Source organism: Pteronotus mesoamericanus, unplaced genomic scaffold (assembly GCF_021234165.1).
Source record: "Pteronotus mesoamericanus isolate MK-2021 breed Mesoamerican mustached bat unplaced genomic scaffold, CSHL_Meso_final contig_245, whole genome shotgun sequence".
NCBI classification, from domain to species: Eukaryota; Metazoa; Chordata; class Mammalia; order Chiroptera; family Mormoopidae; genus Pteronotus; species Pteronotus mesoamericanus.
This window is the reverse complement of record NW_026555103.1, coordinates 2,573,966-2,588,691: the sequence shown is the minus strand read 5'-3', so window position 1 is coordinate 2,588,691 and position 14,726 is coordinate 2,573,966.

Here is a 14,726-nt window from a genome sequence, read left to right as displayed (position 1 = left end):
TCTTTATATATCTTGGATATCAAACCTCTCCTTATGTACCATTAGCAAATATATTTTCCCATAGGGTTGGCTCCCTTTTCATTTTGCTGATGTTTTTTGTAGCTGTGCAGAAGTTCCTTTTTTTGCTGAGGTCCCACTTCTTTATTCTTTCCTTTATGTCCCTTGCTTTAGGAGACATATCAGTGTGAAAGTTGCTGCGTGGGATATCTGAGAGTTTCCTGCCAATGTTCTCCTCTTGGACTTTTATGGTTTTGTGACTTATATTTAAGTCTTTTATCCATCTTGAGTTTATTTTGGTGTATGGTGTCAGCTGATGGCCACATTTCAATATTTTTGCATGTAGCTGCCAGCTCTCCCAACATTTGTTGAAGAGGGTATTAATACTCCATTTTATGCTTCTGCCCCCTTTGTCAAATATTAGATGCCCATATAGACCTGGGCTTATTTCTGGGCTTTCTATTTTGTTCCACTGGTCTATGGATCTGTTCTTGTGCCAGTACCAGATTGTTTTGAGTATAGTGGCTTTGTAGTAGAGTTTGATATCGGTATTGTGATCCCCCCTACTTTGTCCTTCTTTCTCAAAACTGCTGCGGTTCTAAGGCGTCGCTTATGGTTCCATATAAATTTTTGAAATGTTTGTTCTGTTTCTGTGAAATACATCATTGGTATCTTAATAGCGATTGTGTTGAATCTATAAATTGCTTTGGTAATATGGACATTTTGATGGTATTAATTCTTCCAATCCATGGGCACGGTATATGCTTCCATTTATTTGTGTCTTCCTTAATTTCTTTCTTCAATGCTGTATATTTTTCTGTATACAGGTCTTTTACCTCTTTGGTTAAATTTATTCCTAGGTACTTTATTTTTCTTTTTGCTATATCGAATGGTATGTTTTTTTTTTTTTCTGATTTCTTCTTCTTCTCTTTCATTGCTGGTGCCCAAAAATGCCTTTGATTTCTGAATATTGACTTTGTATCTTGATGTTTTGAGAAATTCACTTATTAGGTTGAGGAGTATTTTGATAGAGTCTACAGAGTTCTCTATGTACACTACTATGTCATCTGCAAACAATGATAGCTTTACTTCCTCCTTTCCTTTTGAGATACCTTTTATTTCTTTTTCTTGTCTGACCGCTGTGGCTAGCACTTCCAACACGATGTTGAAAAGAAGCGGTGAAAGCGGACATCCTTGTCGTGTTCCCGATCTTAGTGGGAAAGCTTTCAGTTTTTGCTCATTAAGTATAATGTTGGCTGTAGGTTTTTCATATATGGCCTTTATTATGTTGAGGAATGCCCTATTTATTCCCATTTTGCTGAGTGTTTTGATCATAAATGGGTGCTGTATCTTATCGAATGCTTTTTCTGCGTTATCGAGATGATCATGTGGTTTTTGTCCTTTCTTTTATTTATGTGATGTATTATATTTATTGACTTGTGTATATTAAACCATCCCTGCATGCCTGGGATGAATCCCACTTGATTGTGGTGGATAATCTTTTGAATGTATTGCTGGATGTGGTTGGCCAATATTTTGTTGAGGATTTTAGCATCTATGTTCATCAGCCAAATTAGCCTGTAGTTTTCTTTTTTTTTAGGGTGTTTATCTGATTTTGGGATTAGGGTGATGCGAGCCTCATGAAAAGAGTCCGGGAGTCTTCCCTCCTCTTGGATTTTTTTTTTGTAATAATCTGAGAAGGACAGGGGTTTGCTCTTCCTTAAACGTTTTGTAAAATTCTCCTGTGAAACCATCTGGCCCTGGGCTTTTGTGTGCTGGGAATTTCTTGATTACTGCTTCCATTTCCCCGGCTGTTATCGGTGTGTTCAAGCTTTCTGTTTTTTACTCCTTTAGTGTTGGAAGATTATACTTTTCTAAAAATTTGTCCATTTTGTTGAGGTTTTCAAATATCTTGGCATATAATTGTTCATAGTAGTTTCTGACAACCCTTTGTATTTCTGTGGTATCAGTTGTTACTTCTCGCCTTTCATTTCTGATATTATTAATTTTGGTCCGGTCCCATTTTTTCTGGATGAGTCTGCTTAAAAGCTTGTGGATTTTATTTATCTTTTCAAAGAACCAGCTTCTGGATTGTGATCCTTTGAATTGTTCTTTTCGTCTCTATTTCGTGCAGTTTTGCTCTAATCTTGACTATTTCCTTCCTTGTATGTGCTCTGGGATTTATTTGTTTTCATTTCTCCAGTTCTTGAAGTTGTAGTGTTAGGTCTTTTATTTGAAATGTTTCTATCTTTTTTAGGTAAGTCAGTATTGCTATGAACTTCCCTCTCAGGACTGCCTTTGCTGTATCCCATATATTTTGGACTGGTGTGTGTTCATTTTCATTTGTTTCCAGAAATTTTTTGATTTCTATTCTTATCTCACTATTGACCCATTCATTGCTTAATAGTCTACTGTTGAGTCTCCATGAGTTTGCAAGATTTTGAACTTTATCTTTGAGGTTGGTTTCCTCTTTCAAGTCTTTTTGCTATGAGAAAATGTTCAGTATTGCTTCAATTTTCTTGAATTTGCTGAGGTTTGCTTAGTGTCCTATCATGTGGTCTATCTTTGGAAAACTGACATGAGCATTTGAAAAGAATGTGTATTTTTCTTCTTTGGGATGTAAGGTTCTATATATGTCAGTTAAGTCTCTTTGATTCAGTGTGTCATTCAGCTGCACAATATGTTTATTAATGTTTTGTTTGGAAGATATGTCCATTTTCGATGGTGGGGTGTTGAAATCCCCTACTATGAGTGTGTTGCTGTCTATATCTTTTTTGAAGTCTTCCAACTATTTCATTATATACTTGGAGGCTCCTATATAGGGAGCATGTAAGTTTACAATGTTGATGTCTTCTTGATAGATTCTTCCTTTAAATATTATAAAGTGCCCCTCTGGGTCTCTCTTTATGGCCTTTGTTTTGAAATCTAGTTTGTCTGATACAAGTATGGCAACCCCGACCTTTTTCTCTTGCCCATTTGCTTGGAATATTATTTTCCATCCCTTTACTTGCAATCTGTGTAGGTATTTTGTTCTGAGGTAGGTCTCTTTTAGGCAGCATATGTGTGGGTCATATTTGTTTTCTTATCCATTCAGCTACTCTGTGTCTCTTGATTGGGGCATTTAGTTCATTTACATTGAAAGTTATTACTGATAGAAACTTATTAATTTTTTTCTTTGTATCTGTGTTTTTCTCTTTCTCACTCTTTTCCTTCATCTTCTTAAACCAGTCTTCAGTATATCTTGGAGTGCTGGTTTGGTAGAGATGTATTCTTTTAGCCTTCTTTTGTCTGGGAAACTCCTTATTTCCTCTTTTACTTTAATTGAGGGCCTTGTTGGGTAGAGCAGCCTTGGCTGTAGGCTCTTGCTTTTCATGACTTGGAATATTTGTTGCCATTCCCTTCTGGCTTGTAGTGTTTCTGTTGAGTAGTCAGCTCCTAGCCATATTGGGGCCCCCTTGTATGTTACTTTCTCCTTCTCCCTTGCTGCCTTGAGAATCTCTCTTTGTCTTTGAGAGTTGCTATTTTAATGATGATGTGTCTTGGGGGGGACCTCCTTGAGTCTCTTTTGAGTGGGGTCCTCTGTGACTCCTGGATCCATGAGACCCTTTCTCTTCTCAAATTGGGGAAATTTTCCATCATTACTTTTTTGAATGTGTTCTCTATCTGTTGTTCCTCTTCTTCTCCTTCTGGTATCCCTATTATTCGGATATTATTGTGTTTCAGGTTTTCCTGCATTTCCTTAAATGCCTCTTCATTCTTTTTGAGGCTTTTTTCCATTTCTTGTTCTTTCTGGGAACTTTTTTCTACTTTATTTTCCATCTCACTGATTTGATCCTCACCTTCATCCAGCTTGCTTTGGATTCCTTCTCTTTGTTCTTCAATTCAGAATGGTATTCTTCATGTCCTCTTGTGTCTTCTTGATAGTTTCTATGTCCTTTTCCAGGTTGATACAGTTTGTTCTAAGATCCTGAGAATTTATCTGCAGTTTCTTATAGTCTCTTTGAGCTGGCTGAGCTCATTGAGCTTCCTTAGAATCATTGTTTTGATTTCAATATCTGATAGTTCCTTTCCCTCTATTTTATTTAGCTCTCTCTGTGGGAGTCCCCTTTTCTGCTCATTTGGGGGGAACTTCTTTTTCTTCCCATTTTTTAAGAGCCTGTTAAGTAATTTATTTAGTTATTTATTTATGCTTCTGCTTGAAAAGTCTCGATTTCCTGACTTTGTGGATTAAATTTCTATGGTAGTAAGCGGGTCTTCTTATTTATTTATTTATTTATTTATTTACTTACTTACTTACTTACTTACTTACTTTTCTTTCTGGGCCTTCCTCTGATGATGTCAGTTGTTGACCCTATATGGCCTTCGGCCCTTTGTTGGAGCCTGCCAGGAATCTACTGTCTGTGTCTGACTCCTGCTTTGGGCAGCTGTGTGATTCCTTTGGCTGGGCATCCACTATTTTTGCAGATGGCTCTGCACTCTCCTGCCGGCTCCTTGACCGTATTCCCCAGTTCAGCAGGATCCCCCCCAGCCTGGGTTTGTGTGTGCTTACCCCAGCCCAGGGGACTTCTTTGTGACCTTGTGTACTTGTCTGGCCCCCCAGGCCAGTGGACCCCCCCGGCACTGGTCTGTTTAGTGTCTTCTATTGTGTGCTTTCCCCGCTTTTGTCTTTTTGGATGCATTGTTTGCCCTCGCCACATGGAGACTACGGAAATGGGAGGAAGTAAGCTCCAGGAATCTCCAGTTAATCCTGTCTCCAGTCTCTCTACCAGTGACTCTGGGCTACTCTGTGACCCCTTTGGACTGGGATCCACTATTTCTGCGACCTGCACTGCACTCACAGCCCATGCGGGTCGATTTAAACCTGCGCTCACTGATCTGGGCACTCCCTCACAGGCCCCATTAGTGTCAACCTGTGGGAGGCCTTGCCAGCCCGCGCAAGCAATCGCCAGCCCTTGCGGGTCCACACACACACTCGGCAACCATCACTGGCCACTCAACGCAAGTGTGCGTGCCTGCACTGGGTGGTTTTGGGCTCTCTATTGTGTGCTTTTCTGCTTTTGGCTCTTTGCGTGTGTGTCCTTTTCCCGCACAATTGAGACTAGGGAAAGGAGAAGGAGTCGGGACTCCCCGGTTCCTCCTCCCATTCTTTTCCCAATGCCTCCATTTCCAGTCTCTCTTCAGGGGTCTCTGGGCAGTTCTGTGACCCCTTCGCCCAAGGATCCACCACCTGTGTGGACTGCATTTCAATCACGGGCAGTCTGGTTCGTGAGTACCCTGCTTCTGCCTCTTTGGGGGCACTCTTTGCCTGCCCAGAATGGAGACTATGGAACAGGGAGGGAGTCGGGACTCCCCGGTTCCTCCTCCAATTCTTTCCCCAACGCCTCTGTCTCCCGCCTCTCCTCAGAGCTCTCCCAGCCAGTGGGCACTTAGCCCCCCAGCTCACATGCACATAAGCTGTGTGTGGAGCGTACAAAAGGCAGATTAATTGATTACCTTATGCCTGAGTGAGATGGTAGCTGCAGAGTGGGAGGTGCATTATCACTGGGGCTCCACCCGCCGCTGTCTCAGTTCTCTTCACAAAGTTTTTCTCACCAGTCTTTTCCCAGGCACCAGCCCACCCTACCCAGAGATCAAGGAGGGTGGCTGCCACTGCCATTTTTGCGTTGGCCTTTTAAATGTCTCTTTGCATCCCCAGCCACCTGCTCTGGCAGAGAGTGCCCCTAAGCTTTTCGGGGTTGCATTTTGTCTGTATTTTCCTGGTTTTAGCTACTGTAGTTTAGGGGTCCCTGTTTATGATTCAGACCTCGTTCTTCTTGGGAGGAGCTAACTGGCTGTTTCAATGTCCCTCTGGTGCTAGTGCCCATGGGCACCCAGCCCACCCTCTTGAGCCTCCACTGCACTTCTCACCCTTTGGGATGTGTCGGAGTTGAATCCACTGTCTGTCCACGGCTCCAAGGCTCCTCTCTCACTATCATTCCATTGTTTTCCTGTTGATTACTCCAGTATTTAGTAGCAATTCCAGTTTGGTCTTGGGAGGAGGAGGTCAGCGTGACTCCCATTCACTCCTCTGCCATCTTTTCCTCCCACAGATTATCTTTGGATCCTTTGGCACTACACTGAAGAGTTGAATAGTTGCAAAAGAGATCAAATGGCTCACAAAACCTAAAATATTTGCTATCAGATCCTTTATAGAAAAAAAAAAAGTCCTGATTCTTGGTCTAGTTCAACCAGTAATGATTAGATTATTTGAAGAAACACTCTTGAACATGTACTTGGGTCTTACTGTAAGGATATTTCTATCTAATTGTGAAAGATAAACCATAGATATTAATACAATCTGAAGTAAAAATGTAGTGCCATAGAACATACAAAGTGCTTTAAAATTTCAGTGTGGACATTGGAGAAGGTATCATAGAGAAGGCTAGGTTTGTGATTAGTTTGATAGGTGGGTAGGATGTAACTATGCCAAAATGTTTGTAGAATAAGCCTATTCGAAGGAATGATGGTAAAAAAAAAAAAAGCTCAGAGACAAGGAAACATTATGCATGTGTGAGAACTAACAAGCAGATCAATTGGATTAGTATTAGGGAGGATGAAAAAGTTGGGTGGGATATACATTTGGAATGATGGGGCTGGGGGATTTGAATGCAACCTGAGAATAATGTCTCCTCTGATAGGCTTAAAGGGGGTTGACGGAAAACATGGTCAATATGAAAGTTTAAGGTATATCCCCAAATTCTTTGATATTTCCTTCAAGAGATGGAACTGAATTCTTTATTGTGTGTGGACTGGACCAGACTTGGTGAGTCACTTCTACAGAATAAAGTGAGGTGAGAGTGAGGGCATGGAACTTTCAAGACTGCAGCATAAAAGTCACCATGGATTCCTTCTTGCTCTCTTTTGAACCACTTACTCTGGCAGATATCAGGTACCCTGGTATGAAGATACTGAAGTAGCCCTACTGAGAGGTACATGTGCGAAAAACCTGAGCCTTCCTGGTAACAATCAGCAAGGAACTAAGGTCTTCTGAAGAACTGTGAGAGGGAGCTATCCTAGAAGCAGATCCTCTAGCCCCCACTGAACCTTCAGACTATGGCAGCTGCAGCTGACAGCTTGACAGTAACTCTGAGGTGTGTTCCTCATCGTCACTCAGAGGGTTTCTGTAGTATTGAATCCAGTTGGCAACAACAACAACTCTTTCACTCATAAACTCTTTATTGATTGACTATCTCACTCCCCCTGTCACTCTCGGTGCTTCCTGAGATCACTTCCAAAATTAGTGACTTCCATCCAGATATTTAGGTTAGGGTCTGCTTTTGGGGAAACACAAACTAGTTGAGTAATGAAGATCTGAACTATATCAGTGACTTCAAGAATCTGAGAGACATTACAAGAAAAGAAAAAAGAAATAGAACTTTGTAATGCTAGTTATAAAGAGAATCCACCTCAGTGATTTTCAAGATAAACTCGTAATTTAAATGACCTAAACATATTAAATAGAATCTGACATCCTACAGGGGTAAAGTGACCAGAATAGTGTTCATCGGAGAATTAGCAGCAAGTACAAATCCAGCATCTGGATTTAAAAGGCTGTTTCCTGTCCCTCACATTGAAGAGTTTATTTCTACAAAGCACTCCCAAGTTGCAGATGGACAACTGACACATGGAAGCTGAGAAGTCCAAGGACCTATACTCACAAATATCAGGGTAAGAAGCTCCATAGTCAGTTGACCCTAGGCCAAAGTGTTCATTATCCTTCTTTGAGAATCTAAATATATTTTTTGTTTACAAGCTTAAAGGAACACAATTCAAAAGCCTTAGGATGTTCTCATTCAATTATCTCAATTTTAGGATTCAAAAGTAGATATGAAGTGGTTGCAACATGAGGCTGTTTCCCAAGCAAAGGTCTGATCATAGGCATAATTTGGGTGTACACTCTTGTGAAGTATTTGTTCTTTTTTTAAAATTTTATTTTAATTTATTTTTTCAAATACATTTTGTATTTGAAAATGTACGTGCTGAAACCACTTCAGTTTATATAACCAGTGTCTAAATAAATAAAGATGTGGATGGTGCTGCTCAAAAAAAAAAAAAGTAGAAATGAAATGAGTGGAAAACATTTTGTTCATACAAGAATGAGTTCCAAAACAGAACACATTTATTCATTCATTCATTTATTGAATGTAATGACCAAACACTGTGCTGGAGATCCAAATAAGAAATGACACTTGTCTTTCCCAAGCTCAAGAAGAGAGACTTCTTATAATGTGAGAAATGTTAAAATATAGGTACTGAAAACAGCCGGGGAAGATGGTGGAGCAGCGAATGGGAGTCATGCTGACCTCCTCCCAAGATGAAACTAGAATGTGACTGAATATTGGAGAAATCACCTGGAAAACAATGGAACGTTAGAGTGAGAGGAGCCTTGGAGCCACGGAGAGACAGTGGAATCAACTTTCACACATCCTAACAGGTGAGAAGTGTGGTGGAGGCTTGAGAGGATGGGCTTGGCGCCCATGGGCACCAGAACCAGAGGGACATTGAAACGGCCAGTTGGATCCCCCTGAGAAGAAAAGGGTATGAATCATAAACAGGGACCCCTAGACCAGAGCAGTTAAAACCAGGAAAACACAGAGACAAAATGCAACCCTGAAAAGCTTAGGGGCGCTCTCTGCCAGAGACAGGTGGCTGCAGATGCAAAGAGACATTTAAAGAGCCAACGCAAAAATTTGCAGTGGCAGCTGACTTCCTTGATCTCTGGGTAGAGGCGGCAGCAGAGTGGGCTGGTGCCTGAGGAAAAATTGGTGAGGAAAACTTTGTGAAGAGAACTGAGATGGTGGCCAGCAGAGCCCCGCTGTTAACTCACCTCCCACTCTGCAGCTACCATCTCACTCAGGCATAAGAGAATCAACTAACCTGCCTTTTGTGCACATGTGAGCTAGGGGTTGAGTGAAGACTGGCTGGAAAAAATAGAGGATCCCTGGCCAAAGGGGACACACAACTGCATAGAGAGCCTTGAGGAGAGATTGGAGACAGAGGCACTGGGGAAAGAACTGGAGGAGTAACCAGGGAGTTCTGGAGCTGACCACTTCCCTTTTCCATAGTCTCCATTTTGCGCAGACAGACCATGCCCCAAAGAGGCAGCAGTGGGAAAGGAAATAATACCCCTGCTCTCAGGATAGTCCGGCTGGGACAGGAGTTACCATCTGGCCTTGGGGCTGAGTGCAGAACCTCTTGCAGAGATAGTAGACCCTTGGCTAAAGGGGACACAGAGATGCCTATAGACTCTTGAGGAGAGACTGGAGGTGGAGTCATTGGGGAAAGAACAAAGGGAGTAGCTGGGGGGGATACCAGTGCTGACTCCTTCCCCAGTCCATCTTTCCCATCTTGCTCAGGCGGACCACTCCCCTGAATGACAGCAGCCTATAAGGACAAGATAGTTCCACCATCAGGAGACATTGCTCTGCCCTGTGGTTCCCAAGCCTGACAGATGATGACAGAGTGACCAGATTAACAATTGCAGGAGATAAAAACAGACAGTAGATTCCTAGAAGGCTCAAACAAACAGCCCAAGGTCAGACAGGGTCAAAAACTGACATCATCATTGTATTGTTGGTTAGGTTCCACTTACAGGTGAGATCATATGGTATTTGTCTTTCACCCCCTGGCTTATTTCACTTAGCATAATGCTCTCCAGTTCCATCCATGCTGTAGTGAAGTTTAGAAGTTCTTTTTTTCTTTCTGCTGCATAGTATTCCATTGTGTATATGTACCATTATTTTTTTATCCAATCATCTACTGATGGGCATTTAGGTTGCTTCCAACACTTGGCTATTGTAAATTGTGCTGCTAACCAACAATACAAAGATGCAAGGAAAATAAGACCAGCAACACTGAAAGGAAAAGAAATCCACAGAGACAAGAGGGAAGGAGGGAGAGGGGGAGGGGACAAGGAAGGGAAGGGGAAAGTCAAGGAACATATAGCAAGGACTCATGGACAAAACCAAAGGGGAAGAGCTGAGGGAGGGAAGGAGGAAGGGGGAAAGGGAAAGTGGTGGGGGGTTGGCAGAGACCAATGTATTTGAAAAAATAAATTAAAATAAAATTAAAAAAAAAGAATTGACATCATCAGAGGCAGATGCAGAAGTAAAAGAAAATAATAAATAAATAAATAAAAGACCTGCCAACTACCATAGAAGTTTAATCCACTAAGTCAGGAAATAAAAATGGATCAACTGAAGCAGAAGCAAAAAAAAAAAAAAAAAAAAAAAAACCAAACAAACAAAAAAAAAACTCTCACAAATAATGAGAAGAAAAAGAAGTTCCCTCCAAATGAGGGGAAAGGAGGAATCCCCACAGAGAAAGCTAAATGAAAAGGAGGCAAGGAAACTATCAGATATTGAATTCAAAACAATGGTTCTAAGGAAGCTCAGTGAGCTCAGCCAACTCAAAGAAAACTATGAGAAACTGTAGTGAAACCATCAGGATCTTATGGCAAATATATGAACCTTGAAAAGGACATAGAAACTATCAAGAAGACACAACAGGAAATGAAGAATACCATTTCTGAAATGAAGAACCCAATAGAAGAAATCAAAAGAAGACTAGATGAAGCAGAGTATTGAATCTGTGAGATGGAGGACAAGGTAGAAAAAGTTCCTAGAAAGAACAAGAAATGGAAAAAAGACTCAAAAAGAATGAAGAAGCATTTAGGGAAATGCAGGACAACCTGAAATGCAATAATATCCACATAATAGGGATACCAGAAGGAGAAGAAGAGGAGCAAAGGATAGAGAACTTGTTTGAAAAAGTAAGGATGGAAAATTCCTCAATTTGAAGATAGAAAATTCTCATGGGTCCATGGAGCACAGAAGGCCCCATTCAAGAGGAACCTAATGAGGCCCACTCCAAGACACATCATCATTAAAATGGCAAATATCAAAGACAAGGAAAGAATCCTCAAGGCAGCAAGGGAGAAACAGGTAGGAACATACAAGGGAGCCTCAATATGACTAGCAGCTGACTTCTCAATTGAAACACTATGGGCCAGAAGGGAATGGCAAGAAATACCCCAAATAATGAACAGTAAGGGCTAACAACCAAGGCTGCTCTACTCAGCAAGGCTCTCAATTAAAATAGAAGGGGGAATAAGGAGTTTCCCAGAAAAAAGGAGGCTAAAAGAATACATCCCCACCAAACCAGCACTACAATATATGCTAAAGGGACTGGTGTAACAAGATGAAAAAAGAGTGAGAAAGAGAAGAACACAGGTACAAAGAGAAAAAAATCAATGTTTCTATCAATAATAACTCTCAATGTAAATGGACTCAATGCCCCAATAAAAAGACACAGGATAGCTGAATGGATCAGAAAACATGACCCACACATATGCTGCCTACAAGAGACTCACCACAGAGTACAGGACCTACACAGATTGAAAGTAAAGGGATGGAAAGAAAATATTCCAAGCAAATGGGCAAGAAAAGAAAACAGGGGTAGTAATATTTATATCAGACAAAACTGATTTCAAAAAAAAGGCCATAAAAAGAGACCCAGAGGGACACTTTATAATATTTCAAGGAAGAATCCATCGAGAAGACAGAAACATTGTAAACTTATGTGCACCCAATATAGGAGAACCCAAATATAGAAGTAAAATCCTGGAGGAATTAAAAAAGATATAGATAGCAACACACTGCTATTAGGGGATTTTAACACCCCACTGTCAAAAATGGACAGATCTTCAAAAAAAACCATCAAGGATATTGTGCAGCTGAATGATGCATTAAATCAAATGGACTTAACTGAAATATATGGAATGTTACATCCCAAAGAAACAAAATACACATTATTTTCAAAAGCACATGGAACTTGTTCAAAGATAGACCACAAGATAGGACACAAAGCAAGCCTCAGCAAATTCAGGAAAATTGATATAATACCAAGGAATTACTTTGACCACAAGGGTTTGAAACTGGAAATCAACCTCAAAGAGAAACCTCAAAGACATGCAAACTCATAGAGACTGAAGAGTACACTATTAGGCAATGAATGAGTCAATAATGAGATAAGAGAAGAAATCAAAAAGTTTCTGGAAACAAACAAAAATGAACACACAACAGTCCAAAACCTATGGGACACAGCAAAGGCAGTCTTGAGAGGGCAGTTAATAGCAATACAGGCCTACCTAGAAAAGATAGAAACATTTCAATTAAATGACCTAACCCTACAAATTCAGGAACTGGAGAAACAACAACAAATAAATCCCAGAGCAAGTAGAAAGAAGAAAATAAGATAAGAGCAGAACTGAATGACATAGAGACTAAGAACAATTGAAAGGATCAATCCAGAAGCTGGTTCTTTGAAAAGATAAGAAAGTCAACAAGCCATTAAGCAGACTCATCAAGAAAAAAAGGGAGAGGACTCAATAAAATAATATCAGAAATAAAAGACAAGAAATAACAACTGATACCACAGACATTCAAAGGACTGTAAGAAACTACTATGAACAATGATATGCCAAGAAATTTGAAAACCTTGAAGAAATGGACAAATTTTTAGAAAAGTATAATCTTCCAACACTGGAGGAGGAAGAAACAGAAAGCTGGAACAGACCGATAACAGCTGGGGAAATTGAAGTAGTAATCAAGAAACTCCCGGCACAAAAAAGCCAAGGGCTTGATGGTTTCACAGGAGAATTTTACAAAACATTTAAGGAAGAGCTAACCCCTGTCCTTCTCACTATTCCAAAAAAATCCAAGAGGAAGGAAGACTCCCAGACTCTTTTCATGAGGCCAGCATCACCCTAATCCCAAAACCAGATCAAGACCCTACAAAGAAAGAAAACTACAGGTCAATTTCACTGATGAACATAGATGCTACAGTTCTCAAGAACATATTGGCAAACTGCATCCAGCAATTTGTTAAAGGGATTATTCACCACAATCAAGTGGGATTCAGCTCAGGGATTCAGATATGGTTCAATATATGCAAGTCAATAAATGTAATACATCACATAAATAAAAGAAAAAAAAACATGATCATCTTGATAGATGCAGAATAAGCATTCAATAAGGTACAGCACCCATTTATGATCAAAACACTCAGCAAAATGGGATTAAATGGGGCATTCTTCAACGTAATAAAGGCCATATATGAAAAACCTACAGCCAACATCATACTCAATGGGCAAAAACTAAAAGCTTTCCCACTAAGATTGGGAACATGATAAGGATGTTTGCTTTCACCACTTCTGTTCAACTTCATATTGAAAGAGCTAGCCACAGTGGTCAGACAAGAAAAAGAAATAAAAGGCATCCTAATAGGAAAGGAGGAAGTAAAGCTATCATTGTTTGCAGATGACATGATAGTGTACTTAGAAAACCCTGTAGACTCTACCAAAAAACTCCTCAACCTAATAACTGAATTTGGGAAAACAGCAGGATACAAAGTCAATATTCAGAAATCAAAGGCATTTTTGTACACCAGCAATGAAAGAGAAGAAGAAATCAGAAAAAAAAATACCATTTGATATAGCAAGAAGAAAAATAAAGTACCTAGGAATAAATTTAACCAAAGAGATAAAAGACCTGTATACAGAAAAATATACAGCATTGAAGAAACAAATTAAGGAAGACACAAATAAATGGAAGCATATACCGTGCCCATGGATTGGAAGAATTAATACCATCAAAATGTCCTTACTACCCAAAGCAATTTATAGATACAACGCAATCCCTATTAAGATACCAATGACGCATTTCACAGAAATAGAACAGATATTTCAAAAATTTATAGGGAACCATAACAACCCTGAATATCCACAGCAATTTTGAGAAAGAAAAATAAAGTAGGAGGGATCACAATACCGGAAATCAAACTCTACTACAAAGCCACTATACTCAAAATAATCTGGTACTGGCAGAGGAACAGACCCATAGACCAGTGGAATAGAATAGAAACCCCAGAAATAAGCCCAGGTCTATATGGGTAAGTAATATTTGACAAAGGGGGCAGAAGCATAAAATGGAGCAATAATAGCCTCCTCAACAAATGGTGTTGGGAGAGCTGGATGGCTCCATGCAAAAAATTGAAATTTGGTCATCAACTGACACCATACACCAAAATAAACCCAAGATGGATAAAAGACTTAAATATAAGTTGCAACACCATAAAAGTCCTTGGGGAGAATATTGGCAGGAAATTCTCAGATATTCCATGCAGCAATTTTTTCACTTATATATCTCCTAAAGCAAGGGACAAAAAGGAAAGAATAAACATGTGGGATCTCATCAAAATAAGAAGCTTCTGCACAGCTACAGAAAACATCAGCAAAATGAAAAGGGAGCCAACCGTTTGGGAAAGTATATTCGCTAATGCTACATCAGATAGAGGTTTCATCTCCAAGATATATAAAGAACTCACTCAACTCCACTCAAGAAGACAAATGATCCAATCAAAAAATGGGCAAAGGACCTGGGCAGATGCTTTTCTAGGGAGGAGATACAGAGGGCCCAGAGGCATTTGAAAGGATGCTCAGCATCACTGGCCATCAGAGAAATGCAGATCAAAACCACCATGAGGTACCACCTCACACCGGTCAGAATGACCCTCATAAACAGATCCACAAACAACAGGTGCTGGTGAGGCTGTGGAGAAAAGGGAACACTAGTACACCACTGTTGGTGGGAATGCAGACTGGTGCAGCCATTGTGGAAAACTGGAATTTC